Below are 21,234 nucleotides of genomic sequence, written 5' to 3'. Positions count from 1 at the left end.
TTTATGTACTAAAGAAACCATGCATGCAGATTGCAGAAAGACAGTAAAGCAAGACAGAGAGAGAGCAGTCTGCAGTAGAGAGAGACAGACAAACCAAACCAACGAACGAAACACGGGAACACGGTAGCTATGCTTTCTGATTGCTCAAGAATTCGGAAAAATATGCTAACTTAAATGTTAGAGAAAGGGACAGAGGAATAGTCATAACATTACCATTGAATACTCTTTTATTACATGCAAAAATTGACAGAACTAATTTAAGCTTACAAAATTCTAGAATTTCTTTTTAGTGAATTTCCCATATACTGTATATAGAGAATAAGCTATTATCGTTGGTCTCATGGTAAGACTTGGACCACAGACCCGGGAGTCGGGACCGATTTACTTTTTCATTTTGATGTATATATAAGTCAAACACACCATCCGTTCAAATTCATATATATATATATATTTCATAAGGGTGTTCAAAAAGGTGGGGACATAATTTACGTAACGATTCCTTGGGTCAAAATAAAGAGACAATCAATTATAACATTTTCCCCAAAAACGCTTCCTTAACCAGATTTTCGCAATTTTGTATTTTTTACATAAACATTTTTATCTTTGAAAATTTTCAACCGATCTTTATGAAACTTGGTATGTATATTAAAGTAGAAGAGACCCATCTTAGAAAAAAATGTATCTTGATTCAACTTAAAATTTCAAAACGGCGGCCATTTTAATTATTATACTTAAATTACTCAAAAACGGCTAATTTTAAATGCCAAAGACAGTTTTATTTAGCATTTTCATTCCCTATCAAACGGTACCAAGTTCAAAATGATCGAATGAGAAATAGCTTAAATACAGTATTACGATTTTTAGCTGTAAAATGGCCAAAATGGGAAAAACCTGACTATATGGCATCTGCCTTATTCTACCCAATTTTACAACTAAAAACCGTAATATTTCAGCTATTTCTTATTCGATCTTTTTGAACTTGGTAACGTTTGATAGGGAAGTAATAATTCTAAATAAAATCGTGCTAGAAATTCTTTCATAAAATCAGCCGTTTTTGAGAAATTTAAGTTTAAAAAACTAAAATGGCCGCCATTTTGAAATTTTAAGTTGAATCAAGATGAATATTTATTTTAACATGGGTCTCTTCTACCTTAACATACACACCAAATTTCATAAAGATCGGTTGAAACAATCCAAAGATAAAAATGTATATGTAAAAAATACAAAATGGCAGATAGTATCTGGTTAAGGAAGCGATTTTGTAAAAAATGTTATTCTTGATTTTATTTTTATTTTTGAACCAAGGAATCACTACGTAAATTATGTCCCCACCTTTTTGAACACCCTGTATATATGTGTTTGTGTATCGTTAGCACGATAACTTGAGCAAAAATGATCCAATTTCGATGAAATTCGCTACAAACGTGTAAACCTACGTTTTTTTGAACGAGTTCGCGAACCTGCATGATCGGACCACGTGAACGGGGTTTTATGGGGGGGGGGGGATTGGGTTTTTTCGTTTTTGACCTTCAGTTATCGTATGTTCTTAGTAATATTTTATTTAAACTCTACAAAGTAGAACAACGTGTTCAACAACTGTTTATATCTTACCAATTAAATGAAAGTTTTATACGGTCTACTGTATTATTATGAGTTGAGTTACGTTGTGTTGTGGTGAAATGCATCGTCTGCACATTGAAGTGTGTGTTGCTTTGCAGACAACTGCAAGCGATGATCTATCAAGTAAGCTGATTATTTAATAGAGTGTGCAAAAAATATGGGAAAAGATCAAACATAAACAGCTTCCTTTGTGTCGATTCTCGATACCACCGATTCTGGAACATTGGTTTCGGTATCAAGAGTCGTTGCCAACACCCGACACATTGGATAGGATATGTTCGAATTTCGAAAATAAATTGACGAAATATTACAATGGAATTTTCAAATATCTGCAGATATTGCAAAACATTGCCGTATCTAAAAACTAATTTTGTATAAATTAATAGTACTATTAGTCAATTAAATTTGTATGGTAATGTAAATAAATATATTCATTTTCTTATCAATTGATCTGATTTTTTACTCAACATAAATAATTTTACATTATACTAAACGCTGTGGTTTTTTAAAAAAAATCGGTTATTTTATTTTTGTAAGAGGTTGGTGGCCTCTTTTAACCTTGCATTTGCCCGGAGCTCGGAGCGGTGTAATGCTTATAAGCCAATCATTGAACATTACTTAAAAAGTTTCAACTTTCGGCTTTTCAAATAATCATTTACATGGTCAGTTGTGTTGCCTGGCGTGGAGGGTCCTGGAACAAAACAAAATAAACTTCCTAGGCCAATAATTGCTTATTTACCCCAGTAATAAACTACGTAAGCTATGAAACATTGTCTCATCAATCTGTCATGTGCTTCTGAACAACAGACTGTTCTCGAATAACTTATTCCTTGATCTAAGTGGCAAGTTGTATGATATACATGTCATTATGGTAAAGCAGTTCACCAAGGTGCTACAATGGTTAGTTAGTTCTCCTAGGCGCCGCCACCGAACGAAGCGCTAGCAGTTTTGTTGAGGAACTGCGGTTTGGGAGCTGCAATTATAATTATTTGTCAACAAAATAAACGTCGTTGCAAATAAATGTGTAAATTGTGCATAGATTGCTTATACAAATATACTAAATGACATTTAAGTGGTTAATATTACGTATCATTAATAATTAAAAAGAATATAAATGATAATGTCAAATAGCTCTCGCTACGAACTATGCGTACCATTTCCCTTGGGTCGGCGAAGTTCTATTCCTACATTCGGCGTCTAACCAGCCGGTCACGTCCTCGATAGTACTTATACCTGCTAAATGTAGCGGGGATATGGTACACTGTCGTAAACCGGGTGGTTAGACGTCATCAAACAATACAATCAATTTAGAAATAAGCATCGATGTTGACGTTGTTAATGGTTTGGTAACATCGTCGACTCGAGTCAAAACATTGACAGCAATGACAGCAAGATTCGAACTATCTGTCTTAATATATATACTGTACAGTAATAACAAGTGCTATAATCATTCTAAAGTGTTATCGTTGCAATGGAATATAAATTGACACCTCTAACCACCGTACAGTGTAGAGTTGTTAAATAACAAAAATCTAATTCATCATGGACTAGCCTAAAGGCAAGTTTACGATTGTTTTGAAGTCGAAATATCTTGAGTGTCAATATGGAATAGATACAGAATAATCAATGTATAAAGTTGGATATTAGTTGCATAATATTTCAACAAATTAAGAGTTATCATTTACTATACATCTCTACATGTGCTTTGACCTTAAAATCCATTTTTGGTTTGTGGATGCTGCAAGCATTAGCCTAATTTGCATCCTATTGTGGTGCCTTTACGACCTGTTTTTCATGCGTGCTTTTATTTAGGCAAAATATTTACTCTTACTAATACCAACTTGCGTTTGACATTAGTTTTAGCGAATTTCCAATAATAGGGAATAAGCTATTACCATTGACTATAAATCCTTAAAGGATTTAAAGGATTAAAGGATTCCTTAAGGATTTATAGTCAATGCTATTACCGTAGTGGTAGTACTCATGGCAAGACCTGGACGCAGGGCCGATTTACTTTTTTCGTTTTAAAGGCCCCTAGAGGCCAAAAACGCCATTCGTTCTAATTCGTATGTATAAATGTGTGTCAGTTAGCACAATAACTCGAGCAAAAATGATCCGATTTAGATGAAATTTGTTATAAACGTGTAAACCTACCTACATTAATTAGAACAAGTTTTCGAACCAGTATGATCGGACTATGAGAACGGGTGTAGAGGGGGGGGGGGGTTATGGGGTAAAAATTGGGTTTCCTCATTTTTTACCCTAAAAACGTAAAATTTAGCAAATTCTTTCCAAGCCATTTTGTAGAGCTTAAGAAACAAATAATTTAGTAACTGACGCGTTACTATGTGCCTAATGATTAGGGAGAAAATTCCAAAATATTGTTTAAAATTGTACAAAATTTAAAATTCTCATAATATTCTTATGGAAAAAAGTAAACTGGTGTAGTTTGCTTGTTTATGAACATATTTTGAACAAATTTGATAAACGCATTTATTTCATACTAAACTATTAACATTTTACAAAATAAAAAACACATTTTACCCTCCCTGTTGCAGCAAACCTAAGTACCTACTTGCAAAACTAATGCTATTTAAATAGGAAATAAAGGTGATATTTTAAAGGAGACAATTAATATAAATCCAATCAGGCGAATGGAAATTCGCTTAGTCTGCAGGTTTGCTGCAGTTGGGTATTTATACATTGCGATTATTAGTGGATGTGTTTTGGTAAATATCTGCATATATGAAACTATAGGCCTAGATCATATTTTAAAATTTAGTTGTACGCAGTTGACTTTTGTTTTAAAAACCAACGGTAAGTGTGGCAATTTTTTTTCTATTACAAATGGTAACTGAGAGCGACAATTATGTAAGTGCCTTCAACTATGGATCGGGTAAAGTTACGCGGTGAGACTTACTGCAACAGTTGCCAAATTATACCAGCTGTCAGTAATATGTTATTTGCAACTGGTTTAAACTTAGTGAAATTTACTTGATGAGCTGCGGTAAAGAGGACTTTAAATACTTCATTTAATTTTTCCTAACTGTGAAATTTACTTAATAAGTTGCAGGTAAAGAGGACACACTTAATTTTAGAGAAAAACTTACACTATCAAATATAATAGCAATGTATGAACAACTATTTAAACAAGATACGTCATATAACACTAGGGATCGAACAAATAAATTCATCTGGGATCAAACGGGATTTCCATGATAAAAAACTGGATTTTCTCGGTTTTGTTTTGGTGGTTTTGGCCTTGTCCATGTGGGAAAATGGGGATACAACTACTGAACACAGTTCGTCTATTCACCGCTAGGAGTCACTTACATCGTCGTGCTCAACAGTTCGTCTATTCACCGCTATGAGTCGCTTATCGAAAGCAGTTCTCTAAGTCACCGAGAGGTGCCACTACCATCTACTTCCTTAATAAACTGTAGTTTTACTTTTACTTTTTAATAATTTAATTTCCATAGAGTATATAACAAACAAACGTGACTTTAGATTCAAGATATACAAACTTAACATTCAAAATAGTACAAATCTGTTTCAATTTAACGTGGTTTTAGTTAACTGAAAAGCCTCTGAATACTTTGGCACCCGCATTGATTTTTTGGGAGCTCCAAGACTATACCCCCTAAACTGCAGGTGTTTCTTGTTTCAAGGACGGCACAATCAGTTCAAACCATTTTTTAAAAGGCCGACTCGTGTCCCTTACCTGGGACCGAAGATTGGCCTATAAGCTCTGCTGTATATATAATAGTTCACCAATTGCGACTAGACTACTAATCGGTTGGTATATCCCATCGATAAATAAACACAATTGTTTGTTATATATCCATGGTATATCCATTTACTCGTTGCCTACTGTAACTGTGATCTGTGAATGCGTGTGAATTCTACTAAATGAATGAACTGCAGCCAAAGACTTACTACATTCTAAGTGTAATTTGTTTCTCTTTTAATTGCCATTAATAACTATAAATGTTAAAAAGGTATAAGATTACCTGTTTCCGTCTATGATCCTAAAATTTGTAGTTAATGAGCTACCGGTTTCGAGTTAATAACCAAGTGAACTTATCAGTCTAACAACACTGGTCTTGAAGCAGAACTATTTTCAATTGAATAACGATTATTTTATCCAAAGTGATGGTCTAGCAATGGGTTCCCCACTTTCTGGGATACTAGCAGACCTATTCTTGAACAAATTCGAAAATCGACATATTCTTTCAAATGCCAACCGTTACCATGATAAAATAATGTTTTACCACAGATATGTTGATGACATAATAATCCTGTTTAGTGGCAACATCAGACAGCTCAACCTAATGAACAACAATCTCAATAAGATTCACAAAAATGTACAATTTACACTTGAAACAGTGAATAATGATTCAATAAATTATTTAGATCTCAAAATCACAAAAGTCGACTCAAAACTTAATTTCAGTATATACAGGAAACCCACAGCTACTGACCAAACAATACATTGTTCATCACATCATCCGTATAATCAAAAAATGGCCGCATACAACAGCTTCGTCCATAGGCTATTGTCCATCCCATTAAATCCTGCTGATTATGAAAAAGAACTTCTGATTATAAAACACATCGCAATAGCCAATGGTTATAAAAGCACAATTACTGACAAATTAGTAACCCGACATAAAAATAAAAAAAAACTGAGACCAATCCACCCACCCCTGGAGAACGTTTTGCTTCCGCTGATTACGGCTTTGTCCTCAATCACACATTAAAGAAGGTAATGGCGAAAAATAATGTCACTGTTTCATTTAGAGCAAACAACAAACTGAGCTCAATGTTGAAGGAAAAAATAATAAACAAACAACCAGGAAGGAGGACAAAACTGGGGCTTACAAGCTTCAGTGCGATGACTGAAAAATATTGCATAGGCCAAACATCTCGTTCATTTCATATAAGATATAAAGAACACATCCCGTCCAGTAAAAAATCTGATTCGAAATCAACATTCGCCAACCATCTAATAAATGAAAACCATAACTACACAAGTTTTGAGAAGAATTTAAAAATACTACATCTCTGCCCAAGAAAAGGAAGTTTGTTAAACAGTATGGAAGAGTTTGAAATCTATAAAGCCATCAAGTCAGAACCCCAAAAAGTTTTAAATGAACAAACATCATTTAAATCGAACATAACATACGACGCAGCGATTCGCATCTACAATAATGAGAGGCAAAAATACCATCGGCATTGTTCTGATAACGGGAGGGGGCAGCAAGGTCAGCCACAACCCCAGTCATGACAAAACGTTTGCCCGTGCCGCGTCGTGTGTCGAACTAGTTCCCGAATTTTATGTTAAATCGTATTCGTCCCTCAATGTTTTGTGTTTTATTTATATAAATGTCAGTGTTTTGTGTGTTTGTAAAACTCGACGACCTCGCAAGAGTGACAAGAGCCTGATGATGAGGTTATAACCTCGAAACCGGTAGCACATTACTACAAATTTTAGGATCATAGACGGAAACAGGTAATCTTATACCATTTTAATTATCAAGAAGTGATCCTGGACCAAATAACATCATTATGAAACAATAAATGTGCTTTTTATCAAATTACACCACCCTAAGCTAAGACCCGTTTAAATTAATAATCGATTTCGAATTATATTTTCTAAAAAGTTAATACATTTACAAGTACGCTAATATCTTTATATCACACAGGCTCATATATATATATAGTCAATGCCCATATACTATATTTTCATAGGTGTACAATATTTTACATTTTACCCCTTATGTATTAAATCACTCGATTTTGATGAAATTTGATAAAAACTAGTAAACCTACGTTCGGTATGAATTGACTATCAGAACACGGTTTTAAGGGTTATTTTATGTGGAAAAAATTGGGTTTTCCCATTTTTAATCCTTAAAAAAGAAAATCTTGCAATTTATTTCCAAACCATTTTCTAGAGCGCTTAAGTAACAAATAATTTATTATATTTAATCATTGTTATACGTCCTAATAGTTAAACAGAGAATAAATAGCCGTAAAACTAAAATTCTTAAGATTTTGTTTACGGGGAATAATACACTCTTTTAGTTTGCGTATTTATGGGAATTTTTGATTAAATTTAGCAAATCCGTTCATTTTATATTAGGCTTTTAACATTCAATAAAATAGTCCTTTATTACATGTTCTGGTTGCAGCAAACCTTCGTACTCATTAAACTTGATGTTACTTAAACAGGGAATTAATCAGACAATTCTAAGGAAATCGTAGTGATAATCCAACCAGGTAAACGGAAATTGGCGTAGTCTGCAGGTTTGCTGCGGCGGGTGTATTGTATAATTTTTTAATGTCGATCGACGATTGGCTTATTAATATACTAGATGGAACAAACTTGTGAAGATTGCATTCCGTAGTTCCTAACCCTCTCTAATATCCGACTTAAAGCTATCATGGCCGTACATCGTACGTACATTCAGTACTTGCAGTTACCACATAATTCCAAAGCACTCTATTTAATTAGACGATTGTTCAATGGATAAACCGACCAAATTAGCCGAACTACTAAAGCAGTTTGATCGGTTACTTTGGAATTTAAAAGTGCTAAATTATGTAACACTATGTTTGACACTGTAAAACACTAAGTTCAAGTGCACCAACTAAAATGGATTACGCTAATGTTTTCTCTTATTATGAAGTAATTTGTGGCGGATTAAACGACAACAAGTTTTCATGGATAATTTCTCTCACAAATATAAAAGCGTAAAACCAATAAATCTAACAACTTCATAACAGTTCATTTTACAGTACAAAGAAAGAAACTTTTTACTTGGACCAAAAAATAAAGGAAAAAATAAATCTATATGGTGGAAAACATCGAAAATAGTGTAAAAAAATCAATCGTCAGAGCCAAAAATTCCGTTTTCTGGATAACATAATACTTTAATCTCTTAATAAAGCCCTTATTCAAACATAATAAGTTTAATATGATTATTATTGTGGTGTTTTAATAACAATCTTTCATGTTTGGCATTTTTTTAGTATCAGTCATTTTTTTTAAACGTTAGGTATATGTTATATAGATAATATAAAAAAAATTTGTAATATAATAATAATAAACGTTCTTTATGGATACCCTGGGGTGTTGAAAAAAGGCGGGGACATAATTTAAGTACTGATTCCTTGGGTTAAAATAAAGAGAAAATCAAGAATAACATGTTTTTTCAAAATCGCTTCGTTTACCAGATATCCACCATTTTGTATTTTTTACATACACTTTTTTATCTTGAATTTTTTAACCGATCTTTAAGAAAAATATGGTATGTGTGTTAAGCTAAAAGAAACCCATGTTTGAGAAAAAGTTTATTTTGATTCAACTTAAAATTTCAAAATTGCGGCAATTTTAATTTTTTAAACTTAAATAGCTCGAAAATGGCCGATTTTATGAAAACATGCAAAGGACACGTTTATTTCTAATTCTCTATCAAACGATACCAAGTTCAAAAAGATCAAATAAGAAATAGCTGAAATATTACGATTTTTGTTGTAAAATAGGAAAAACCTGACTAGCGCCTTAGGCCTATTCTACCCCATTTTACAATTAAAAATTGTAATATTTCGGTTATTTCTTATTAGCTCTTTTTTATATTGGCATTGTTTGATAGGGAATTAAAACTGCTAAATAAAAAGTGTTCTTGAAATCTTTTCATAAAACAAGCCATTCCCGAGTAATTTAAGTTTAAAAGAATAAAATGGCCACCATTTTAAAATTTTTAGTTGAATCAAAATAAACTTTTTCTCTAAAATGGGTCTCTTTTACATAGATACCAAATTTCATAAAGACCGGCTGAAAAAATTCAAAGGTAAAAATATTTACGTAAAATACAAAATGGCGGATATCTGGCTAACAAAGTAGGCCTAATTTTGGAAAAATTAATATTCTTGATTTTCTGTTTTTTTTTTGACCCAAGAAACCAGTACGTACATTTTTCCCCAACTTTAGAACACCCTGTATAGTCAATGACAATTATTATTGACTATGACAATAACCATTATTATTGTATGGGCTTCAGCAGTGCAGCAGTGTCGCCAGTCACCGCTAGGTTCGCAGCAGTCAGCAGTTCGCCAGTCTTCGCTGCAGTGTCGCGATTCACCGCTAGGTGTCTCTATAGTTGTTTTCATGTTGTTCATTCATTATCATTAATTTTAATTGTATTAAATGCAATAAACGAGCTTAGCTTCAAACAAGCACAAAATAAACAAGTTAGATCTTCAAAAGCCGCAAACAATTTTGGACTTTAAACCCGTGGTAGTTAACTAAACCCCCTCTGTATCCACTGATACTCGCAGGTATTTTTCAGTAGCTCATACATTACTACCGTACTTGGCCAAGGAAGTTTATTTCGTTAAGTTTATGTTTTAGGCAGGAGCCACCAGCCAGGATATACAACAGACCATTTATTGTTTGAAAAGCCGAAAGTTGAACTTTGTAAGTTAAGTTCAATGATTGGCTTATAAGCTTAGCACATAGCACCACTCAGATATCTATAATCTAGAGCTTATTCCCCGAGTGTAGGTACAATTGTATCAGTATGATCTAAAGGAAATACGTTAGAATTAATGAAGTGGCCAAATATTTGGATTGTTGGATTTGTCCACAATCAACTGTTCTAGTTTTATTCTTAATTGTTAGCAATACACGATGAGAAACACGCCTTATTGCCCTTACTGTAGCAGCAAACCTAAGTACTTGTTAACAAATGTCATCTAAACATGGAATACATAAACAATTTTCAAGGAGGTATTTTTCTGAATATACAAACAGTCAAAGTGAAATTTGTTTTGATTGCAGGTTTTCTACGTTGGGAGTAGGCCTACTTAAGTTACTTACAAAACTATTATTATTTTTGTTTTTGTCTACTACGCTAACTGTACAAAATGTGTTTTAAACAAACCACCTTTCGTTTCTATTCAATAGCAATGTCTTTCACAACATATTTATAAAATACTTCGATCAACGCTATTCTTTTTCAGCACATTACAGGGTAAATTAAAGTAACTGTGTATTTGCAAAAACAACAGTAAAATAAAATTGCCCGTACACTTTTTCAGAAGTAAGACTTGATATATCCGAAAAGTAAGCACAATAGTATTTTATCAGAGTATCTATATGAGAAATAATGTTTTAAAAAGTTGACTGACAATTTTTCTAGCTGAACCCACTAACCCAGTTTCGTCTCAAAATGGTATACACTTTAAATTAATATTCAAATAAAATCATTTTATTGGGCCAAATTGACAATTATACAGTTTGCATTAGCCAGGTCAATACAAATATACTATACTATACATCAATTACTAATATTTACAATAATAATTACAAATTAAAGCTTTCAAAACATTTCAGGAATTCTTGGACGCTATAACAGGTTATACTTAGCAATTTATGTTTTCAATTCAATTATTCAATTCAAACTTCTTTATTCATTATTTTGTACAATATATACATCGAATAGTGTCAGGTTGTACAACAACTCAAACTAGCCTAAGTGACAATCTCATCCACTCTATGCAGGAGATTGAAAAAGTGTTTATGTATTCATTATGACTCTGATGGGTGGAAAATCGTCAAAAGAATACAGAGCTATTTTAATCAGATATTCTTTTAATCTTTTTTTAATTTGTTTTTATTACTTTCTTTATTAATTTCTTTTGGAATTGAATTTAAATATCTTTGACCGATGTAGGAAGGTTTCTTTTCAAAACATTTTGTTTGATGTTTATATGTTATTATGGAGTCTTTATGTCGAGTATTGTATTTATGAAGGGTTGAAATATAATCTAAAGGACGAGAATCAGCTTTCTAAATTGCCATTAAAATCCAGTCAAAAATATACTGTCCGTAGACTGTCAAAATATTGAGTTCAACGAAGTGTTTTTTTCACAGAGGCATCACGCTGTAGTTTTAGCATTATTCTAAATGCATATTCTTGTTTTTTAATATATTTTCAAGATAAATTTTTGAAGTTGCTCCAAATAAACAAATCCCAAAAGCAATTTGGGAATGTATGTATGCAAAATAGATATTACGTATTGTTTCAATAATATTACAATAAAAAGACATTTTCCTCAAAGCAAATATTCCAGAACTAATTTATGGTAAAATTTTGTCCACATGGTTATTCCAATCTAGATGCTGATCAATAGTTAAGCCAAGAAACTGAGATTTGGTTTTGTTATAATTTGCTGAGAATTCAAATCTATCACCGGGTTTCTCTTATTTCTGTTTTGTTTTGTTTTAAAATTAATACAATTAGTTTTTCCTACATTCAAAAATAAATTATGATCCTTGAGAATTTTATTGATGTTTTCTAATTCTAGTTTACAATATACTTCAGCTTCCAAAGTCTCTGATGATAATTTCAAGTTTGATTGAATCATCGGCATATAAAATTAATTTTGAATTAGGTTGGAATAATAAGGCATTTTCCATGTTTTTAATATAACATAAAAATAACAGAGGACCTAATATTGAACCTTGTGGGACGCCAAATTTAACAGGGCGAGTTTCTGAAGATATACTAATAAGTTTATTTGAGTTTGATAGAAACGTTACTTCGACATACTGACTGCGGTCAAAAAGATATGACTGAAACCAATTTAGAGAATTTTTCGATATTCCTAAAGATTGTAATTTTTGTAATAAAATTGAGTGCTTTACACTGTCAAAGGCTTTAGACAAGTAAAAAAAAAATGCTAGTTGTAAATTTTCCTTGGTCAACAGACTCAATTACAGATTCCATAAATGAGACAGCGGCACTAACAACTATGCGATCTACCAGATCTAAAGCCGTGTTGAATATCATCCAATAAATTGTATTTTTCTAAATAATTACTTAACTGGATTGAAGCTATTTTCTCAAAAACTTTAGATAAAGATGGAAGCAGAGATATTGGACGATAGTTGTTTACATCTGAAGCATCACCTTTTTTGATACCAGGATAATTTTAGATTTTTTTTAAAATTTTAGTTGGATATGAACCAGTGATAAATGAAGAACTGATCAGGTGACTAAGAATTTTACTGATATCCCTTTTCACTTCCTTCAACACAGTTACTGAGACCTCATCATACCCACTCGACTTCGTAAATTAATAGTAAATAAACAAACTACTGTGGATAACAAGTGGTGAAAAAGCAAACTGCTAGCGCTGCATTTGTCAGCGGAAAATACACAAACTACTAGGGCAGTTGCCCCTCATCGCCGCAGAAGCGCTAGCTGTTTCGTTCTTCTGCTCAGTTAGTTGGGATAAAAACCCATAGATCTCTATGTTGTATTATAAAGAGATCTATGTAAAAACCACAGCAAACCTGAAGACTAACCAAATTACCATTTGCCTGATTAGATGTTTACTAAAATATCACCATTAAAATGTGATGATATTTATTCCTTATTTAAAGAACATTTTATGAGGTGATACCAGCTGCGTATTTGTCATTAAAAATAAAACATATAGGATTGAAAACCAAAACAATATAAATTGGAAACCTATTTCTATACAAAAATGGAGTCAATATTTTCCTAGGCCAGTAACCAAGCTTTCCTATTCTTAAAAAATTCACAAATACCATTAGCTGTCTCAAACAAAAGAGCTGTACACACTCTACTTGCACCCACTACTTGAGACTTTGCCACTTCGAATTGTGTCTTTTTAAAACATATAATGATTAATGATATAACCACAGACAATATAATACTTTAATGATAATACTCTAAATATACTCTATAATACTGTAAATTTTGAGAATAATATAATTTCATTATTTTTTTAGCTGTTTAAAGTGTTAAAGTATTGACTTTAAATTGTTGTCTTACTTTTTTTTGTTTTTATTAAAATCCACAAAATGGAACAGCATTTTGATAATGTAGTGGAATTTTCAACGTTTGTATTTGACTCGTCATTACATTACACAACTTGCCCATTTGGGTTTCCCAAATTTCATTCAAACAATTTATAGCTACGTTTGTTTCCTCAGAAAACAAATGCCAGTCTGATTTTGTATAACCCAATAAAGTAGGTACTGTAAAAATAGTGGAATGTTCTCACAAATATGACTACCATACCGAGGAAAGTCAGAGACATTGACTAGGAATTTGGCTCAGGTTTTAAATGGTTCAGAATGGTTTTGAGAAACACTGATTGCTACCATAGCAAAAAATTCAATATTTACATATGGTTGGTTTAAATATGATGTCGGAAAGAACACATTACCATTTTATATAATAGTTGGTATGTGCAGCAACAACTACTCAAGCCGGGTACCTGCTAGTAATATAATAACTAGGGATTTATTGACTTAAATAATTTAAAATTTCCCACAGATCCCACAGTCATTCTCCTTATTTGTAATCAGTTCTCAAATTTATAATCCAATATCAAAACTGTAAATGCCAGAACGAACAAGGCATACAGCAACGTAGTGATCACCTCCTGCGATTATGTCAAATGAGATATATATGTCGATGTGAAAAATCGAAAGGTAATTGTTGGCAGATTTTATCGATCACCACAGTATTAAAATGAAAATTTTTCGATTCCATAAAAAATCACGTGCCATTCTCGGTCCCTGCAGTCGGCTTGATAATTCGTATAAGAATGGGGCTGGACCAGTAGTGATCCACATTTCCCTCTAACTTTGCAATCACGTCACAATTTTTTTTTAATATTACAAAAAAAATTATTGTTAATCTTCTATTTATAAAAGAGAAAGTTTGTATATATATATTTGAAACTTTCAGGCATTATTAGGCATTATTCAAGGATGGTTTGTGTGAAGTTTGGTGCAGATCCGTCAAAAGGCCTCCGCCCCATTGTTTCTGCAGTTTCCCATGTTAACCTTATGAGTACTCATATTTAAATTGAATTAAAGAATCTTAACAGCTGTTTCAACTAAAAAAATTGATTCTGTGATGATCAATAAGAATTAAAAGGTTACAAAATGTACCAAGTAGCAGTATTAATTGTCTAAATTTATGACATGTTTTAAGTGTTTCTTTATTTAAGACGTTTCTTTTATTTACTTTTCGTAAATTTAAAAACCACGTACAATGCTGATCAAGAAGTTATATTTGTATATCAATTATTGTAGTTATATACAATGTTCTTAAAGTATAATAGTTCATATTGGATAACGAAACGAGAATAGAGGAAGTTTGATAGAATGCATTCTTATAGAACTATTGACTAATATTTGCTGTTGGTCGTTATCTTAAACCAGGTTATCTAATTTATTATAAAACAATGATTGTTGTCTTATCACACTCAAACAAGTAATTGCATGTTTAGGTCAATACAGTAGGGGCTAGTATGTTCTTCTACATTTAGAGCAGCGGTTTTCATGTAATTGAATAATTATTTATAGGAACTAGGAACTGCGAATGAACAAGTTCTCACTCACTCAATATTAAATATATTTTTAATATGTTATCCAGAGAAAGGTTTTTTGGTGAGTTTTTATAGTTTTAGCGAATTTCCCTATAGGGAAGTAGCTATTACCGTAGGTGGCATGGTGAAAACGCGATAACTCGAGTAATTTTTGTCCGATTATTAATTAAATTTGTCTTATCTTTTATTTTAGTTTATCTTTTATATATTTACCGATTTGTGAGTTTAATATAAGTGTACTTTCAAGGGGTTCGCCTCCTCCGGATTTTTTTTCTATTTTAAAAAATTAAACCTTAAATAGTATTTTTGTTTTAATTTAGTATAATACAATACAAGAAAAAATAACAAAAAAAGTAATTTCCTACACTTGCTGTTGATAAAATATAATTATTTCATCTCTTTTATAGCTTTTTGGCAGTTTTAACAAATATTGTGAATTTTTGTTTGTTTTTTTTTACTATTTTGCCTAAAATTCTATATAGGCCTAATACAGTTTTCAACTATTTAAAATATTCTAGCTATTATGTAACTAAAATTATAATTTTTAAATGTTTTAAAATTTTAAATTTTAACATTTTCTTTTAAACGCTTTTATTAAATGAGTAATATAGCACGTAAAATTATTCCCAAAGTTTAAAAACTGCTAAATCTTAAAGAAATAAAGTGGCAAAAATTTCCACACTTATCTTATGTGGGTCAAAAGTCATTTAAATTCTTTTGTTCGAAAACGGGAAAAACATTATTAGCGGCAAATTGCGTTAACGGCAAACAGCTGGTGCAGTACTATATCATACGCCAGCATACACCAGCCTTAAGGCTGTGTCACACTAGGCTACTTACTAGCTGCTATTTAGTAGCGGCTAGTGAAGTAGCCGCTAGTAAAAGCTGTCACACAACAAATGTCGGTAGCGGCTACCTAGTAGCAGCGATTCAGCCAGTCAGTGTCAATCCTGTGAAAATGTCGTCTGTTGGTTAAGCCGGGTTGAATTACGGCGTTTAATTTTGATGTGCGTTAGTGATGTTTGTATTGATTTAATTGAAAATATCCGCAACAAGAAGAAACGCTCCTGGGTAAGAGAGTGGATTAAGAGAAGAGACAGGCTGGGTGCATCAGGAACACTTATTAGAGAACTAGCTGTTGAGGACCCGAAATCGTACTACAATATTATGAGAATGTCCGTAAAAAAGTTTGATGAGCTGCTACCACTTCACTTCACTCATTTTTTACAAATTTTTATTGAAACCAACTTTTCCACAACAAACCAAACCCAAACATGCACAGCCACTAGCCGCTACTACGCTAGTACACATGTCACACCGGCTACTCGGTAGCCGCTAGTCAATCACGTGACTCACTAGCCGCTAGTTAGTAGCTCGGAAAATTGGACATGTTCAATTCTCGACGCTAGTGAAATCTGACTAGCGTGCTACTCCTACTAGCCGCTACTGCCTATGTCACATTGGCTACTCAGTATATACTAGTATCCGCTATTTCGCTAGCGGCCAGTAAAGTAGCCTAGTGTGACACAGCCAAGGCTGTGTCACACTAGGCTACTTTACTGGCCGCTAGTGAAATAGCGGATACTAGTATATACTGAGTAGCCAATGTGACATAGGCAGTAGCGGCTAGTGGGAGTAGCACGCTAGTCAGATTTCACTAGCGTCGAGAATTGAAAGGCTGTGTCACTCTAGGCTACTTACTAGCTGCTATTTAGTAGCGGCTAGTGAAGTAGCCGCTAGTAAAAGCTGTCACACAACAAATGTCGGTAGCGGCTACCTAGTAGCAGCGATTCAGCCAGTCAGTGTCAATCCTGTGAAAATGTCGTCTGTTGGTATAAGCCGGGTTGAATTACGGCGTTTAATTTTGATGTGCGTTAGTGATGTTTGTATTGATTTAATTGAAAATATCCGCAACAAGAAGAAACGCTCCTGGGTAAGAGAGTGGATTAAGAGAAGAGACAGGCTGGGTGCATCAGGAACACTTATTAGAGAACTAGCTGTTGAGGACCCGAAATCGTACTACAATATTATGAGAATGTCCGTAAAAAAGTTTGATGAGCTGCTAACCTTGGTAACTCCTTTAATTCAAAAACAAGATACAAAAATGAGGGTATGGCAATAACATGTCGAACGAAATTGGAAATAACTTTAAGATATCTTGCAACTGGTGACAGCTTAAAATCCCTTCAGTATCTTTTCAGAGTGCCACACAATACAATATCTACATTTCTACCGGAAGTGCTTAAAGCTATTTATGAAGTCATGGAACAATTTATACAGGTATGTGTATGGTATCTCATTCATTGGAAACAGGACCACTTCACTTCACTCATTTTTCACAAATTTTAATTGAAACCAACTTTTCCACAACAAACCAAACCCAAACATGCACAGCCACTAGCCGCTACTACGCTAGTACACATGTCACACCGGCTACTCGGTAGCCGCTAGCCAATCACGTGACTCACTAGCCGCTAGTTAGTAGCTCGGAAAATTGGACATGTTCAATTCTCGACGCTAGTGAAATCTGACTAGCGTGCTACTCCCACTAGCCGCTACTGCCTATGTCACATTGGCTACTCAGTATATACTAGTATCCGCTATTTCACTAGCGGCTAGTAAAGTAGCCTAGTGTGACACAGCCTGAACATGTCCAATTTTCCGAGCTACTAACTAGCGGCTAGTGAGTCACGTGATTGACTAGCGGCTACCGAGTAGCCGGTGTGACATGTGTACTAGCGTAGTAGCGGCTAGTGGCTGTGCATGTTTGGGTTTGGTTTGTTGTGGAAAAGTTGGTTTCAATTAAAATTTGTGAAAAATGAGTGAAGTGAAGTGGTCCTGTTTCCAATGAATGAGATACCATACACATACCTGTATAAATTGTTCCATGACTTCATAAATAGCTTTAAGCACTTCCGGTAGAAATGTAGATATTGTATTGTGTGGCACTCTGAAAAGATACTGAAGGGATTTTAAGCTGTCACCAGTTGCAAGATATCTTAAAGTTATTTCCAATTTCGTTCGACATGTTATTGCCACCCTCATTTTTGTATCTTGTTTTTGAATTAAAGGAGTTACCAAGGTTAGCAGCTCATCAAACTTTTTTACGGACATTCTCATAATATTGTAGTACGATTTCGGGTCCTCAACAGCTAGTTCTCTAATAAGTGTTCCTGATGCACCCAGCCTGTCTCTTCTCTTAATCCACTCTCTTACCCAGGAGCGTTTCTTCTTGTTGCGGATATTTTCAATTAAATCAATACAAACATCACTAACGCACATCAAAATTAAACGCCGTAATTCAACCCGGCTTATACCAACAGACGACATTTTCACAGGATTGACACTGACTGGCTGAATCGCTGCTACTAGGTAGCCGCTACCGACATTTGTTGTGTGACAGCTTTTACTAGCGGCTACTTCACTAGCCGCTACTAAATAGCAGCTAGTAAGTAGCCTAGTGTGACACAGCTAGGGTTTCCAAGATCACGCCAGCGTATCTGTCCGGGTCCGGCGTGATGTCCGTTGGCGCTAATTTTTGTCCGGCAGATGTCCGATCAAGCTCGGCGTGAGAGTGGTTTGCAAGAAAGTGGACATTCGCAGTTTTTTCACATTTTTACAAGAATCCTCACAGAGTACTCTTATACTTGTCCGCTCGGCGTGCACGCCAGAAATGACTTGGGTCATTTCCAGCGTGCCGCGCTCTGGACTCACGCCGGACAGATGGTGGGAAAGCTCATGTCCGGCGTGATCGCTCGCGCTTGGAAACCGCACCCATATAAAAGCACGGCTTCAATTTAAACTTGATTACGTAATCACGCTTGTCCACTCACGCTGTCCGTCCGGCGTGATCTTGGAAACCCTAGCTTTAAACAACAACAAAAAAATAGGAAATAATGTTCAAAATGGTTTGAAATTTCACCCAAACATTTTTAAGAACATGTAGGCTAAATTAATTTAAAATTAAAAAAGAAAATTATTTAATTTAGATCAAAACTGACCATTGGAGGAGGCGTATCCCCATAATATACGTTTCGCGTGTTGTTAAACTTATTTTGATTTACTTTTGTTTTTTTACCTAACCCGCCATGTTAAACTTCCCTATCCCAAGCGTGATGTATACAACTTCTTTGCTTCTCGAGTGATGTAAAGTTGAAAAAAACTCACTCGGTGAGGTAATGAAACCCATTTACAGGGCCGGATTTAGCATTTTTGCGCCCCTAGGCCCAAAAAATTTTCCGCCCCCTAGTCTGGTCACAGTAACTTTCCTTCAACCTTTATTAAAAACTACATCATGCCCATAGGCCTAAGTTAATTGCTTGAATACCACTCCTCGTTGGAATCATAGAATTTTTTTTAAGAATTGACTTGTTTAGTCTTAACAAAATGCCGTCTTAAACACTTTTAGCAATTTTATGTTTTTAATAAATGCTCACGTTTGTGGCCGTGGGACTGAAATAAAACAACTCAACCCACTGAGCATTCCTGAAAAAAAAACATGGCCATTGATTTCAATTCCAGGCCCAAAAACATGAACTCTATACAGTACGTAATACCATAGATTAAACATACTCCTTTAGTAGATTTGTCATCATTTTGGATTAGCTGAAAACAATTCTTGTTATTTAAGGAGTATGTTTTATCTATGTTCAAACCTAGTTTATCCACAATAAAATGATCTAATCATCAACAATAGGTCGTCTCCTGTTTATATTACAAGAAATTGAAACACACATCATAGAACTAACCGAACTAACCCTAAAATAATGTAAACAAAATTACGTCAAAACTAACGTCCAGTGTCACCAACATGAACCGAACTAGACATAAACAAATTTTGAATTATCAATTTCATAAGAAGTCGACTTGAGTTACATATAATCTATGGTCGTACTACATCTAGGTTTTATTTCCAAACAAAACAGATCAATATTCCGGCCAACCGTACCGATCCTCCTGAGGTCTGAGGAGAAAATGACAGCGTTACTAATGGTGCTTTGGAGGGTATTGAATTGTTCCAAAATCTAATGCAAACTGAGATTAATATTTTGTCGTTAATTTTAAAGGTGAATTCGTCGTTGTTTTAATATTCAACACAACTTATTATATATTTTTACTTGATTCTGCAGATTGTTGTAAACTAATCAAAGGATTAGTTATTTTCAAAATAAACTTATCACACACTTTTATAGAAATTTCTATATTTCGGCATTAGCCTTCTTCAGGAACAAACACAATAACAAATAGAAGTGTTTACCACTCTGAATCATATGGTTTTAGCAAAAATCCAAAATACATATAATTTATGAAGAAGTAAAAAAGAAAATGTTTTGATAGAAAGAAAGAAAAAATTTTTTATATATATATATGTATATATATACTATCTCAAATTTAGATTTAAGTATTAATTGATGAGCTTGCTCAAGCTGTCTTAATTTCAAGTCTGGTGCGTCTTTTGCCAATTTTCTTATTCCTTTTAATGAATAACATTGTTCAAAATTTTGAGAATGCTCTCTCGCATGAATAGCCACAGGTTTTTGTTTATCAGGATGGTTTACATCATATCTGTGGCCATTCATACGAACTCTTAGAGCATTGGTGGTTTTGCCAATGTAGTCTTTAGGACAATTTTTGCATGAAATTTGGTAAATTACATTAGTAGACTCACAGGTGATGTTACTATTTATATTATAACATCTTTTTGTTTGCCTGCTTGTGAAAGTTTTTGATGGGATGATTAATTTGCAAGTGGCACATCGTGGTTTGTTGCATTGATTACAGCCCTATAACATGCGAGAGAGCATTCTCAAAATTTTGAACAATGTTATTCATTAAAAGGAATAAGAAAATTGGCAAAAGACGCACCAGACTTGAAATTAAGACAGCTTGAGCAAGCTCATCAATTAATACTTAAATCTAAAACACCTTCCGGTCTAAATTTGAGATAGTATATATATACATATATATATAAAAAAAAATTTTTCTTTCTTTCTATCAAAACATTTTCTTTTTTACTTCTTCATAAATTATATGTATTTTGGATTTTTGCTAAAACCATATGATTCAGAGTGGTAAACACTTCTATTTGTTATTGTGTTTGTTCCTGAAGAAGGCTAATGCCGAAATATAGAAATTTCTATAAAAGTGTGTGATAAGTTTATTTTGAAAATGATT

At 33.6% G+C, this 21,234-nt stretch overlaps 1 protein-coding gene across 5 annotated transcripts in view; it reads left to right on the top strand.

Moving 5' to 3' along the window:
- Window positions 1-10,046: 10,046 nt before the first annotated feature.
- LOC128998213 (deoxyribonuclease TATDN1-like) overlaps window positions 10,047-21,234 on the top strand; it is a 25,618-nt gene continuing 14,430 nt past the window's right edge. For 4 of the 5 annotated variants that reach the window (XM_054424242.1, XM_054424239.1, XM_054424241.1 and 1 more), the window contains exon 1: window positions 10,047-10,102. The gene's annotated coding sequence lies outside the window, so the exon portion shown is untranslated. Of the gene's footprint in view, window positions 10,103-15,068; window positions 15,122-21,234 lie in introns of those variants that run through there. The other variant, XM_054424238.1, reaches the window with a different exon arrangement.

This window comes from Macrosteles quadrilineatus, unplaced genomic scaffold, assembly GCF_028750875.1.
Source record: "Macrosteles quadrilineatus isolate MER2022 unplaced genomic scaffold, UCM_ALF_1.0 Scaffold_7__1_contigs__length_78375512, whole genome shotgun sequence".
Taxonomy (NCBI): Eukaryota; Metazoa; Arthropoda; class Insecta; order Hemiptera; family Cicadellidae; genus Macrosteles; species Macrosteles quadrilineatus.
The sequence above is the reverse complement of the archived record's forward strand: the minus strand, read 5'-3'. Positions and strand labels throughout refer to the sequence as shown.